General features: G+C 43.0%; 1 non-coding gene across 1 annotated transcript; it reads left to right on the forward strand.

Annotated features, from left to right (window-relative positions):
• Window positions 1-722: 722 nt before the first annotated feature.
• LOC144245485 (U6 spliceosomal RNA) lies at window positions 723-829 on the forward strand. Its single transcript, XR_013339266.1, has one exon. It is a non-coding gene; the product is annotated as a U6 spliceosomal RNA (small nuclear RNA).
• Window positions 830-1,050: the final 221 nt, after the last annotated feature.

Raw genomic sequence — 1,050 nt, forward strand, 5'->3', positions numbered from 1 at the left:
GGGACTCAGAGCAAAGGTGTGCTTGCAGCCCAGGACATCAGAGCATCTACAGCTCTCCTGTGCAGACAGAGGCTATGTGGCTGGAAGGTGAGATCACATCCTCCGGGATTAGCAGGCCTTCTCAGAAACATTCAGAAAATTATTCTCCTCTGATTAGTTTTCATTTCATCATGGTTTGTCATTACTTTACCTGTTTTAGTCAAAAGTTCACAGCCTGTTTATATTAAGATATAAGGCTTTGAACCTGGGATTCTCAGGGGCCAAGTCTAAACTTTTTGCTAACTAGTACTGATGTTTGTCAAGAAAGCCACATCCTCAACTCAACAGAGCAAGGCTTTGGAACAAAATCTATTAAATCATTCTTCAGTTTCTTGGGATGAAGTCGATTTTCCTCCATATCATGAAACCAAAAATATAGAAAAGTGTGGTCCATTAATCCACTTTTATTTCCTGAGAATAAAACCAATCAGGTTCAAGATGTGCTTGTGTGGCTGGTCCTCAGAGGAGGAGAGATTGGGGTGTTCCCTGAGTGCTCTTGGGGAAGATGAGGCTTGGGAATCTCTCCGTGCTCCCTCCCAATAGGAGTCTTTGGAACATGCTTATAGAATCAGCTTACTGTCCGAGAATCGCCGTGATTTTCTGAGGCAGAGACATTTCCTGTCAGTGTCATGTAAAACCTGAGTAAGACTCTCCAAGCTCACAAGTCAGATTTGGATGCCAAAGTGCTTGCTTCGACAACACTTCTACAAAAATTGAAACAATATGGAGAAGATTTGCATGGCCCTTGTGTAAGGATGACATTTAAATTTGTGAAGTTCTCTGTAGAAGGAAGGAAGGAAGGAAGGAAGGAAGGAAGGAAGGAAGGAAGGAAGAAAAATTGGTCCTTGATGCATTTTGCAGAGTTGGTCTTCCTGGAGTTTGGGAGAAAAATGAGATTTGTGCCCAGTATGAAAACAGGGAGGTGACACATAAAAGTCCAGGTTCCCTTGAAAACTCAGAACATCTGAGGAAACTGGCCACACTTTCAGTATGGGGACAGTGATGGGGAGG

Source organism: Crocuta crocuta, unplaced genomic scaffold (assembly GCF_008692635.1).
Source record: "Crocuta crocuta isolate KB4526 unplaced genomic scaffold, BGI_CrCroc_1.0 scaffold170, whole genome shotgun sequence".
Classification (NCBI taxonomy): domain Eukaryota; kingdom Metazoa; phylum Chordata; class Mammalia; order Carnivora; family Hyaenidae; genus Crocuta; species Crocuta crocuta.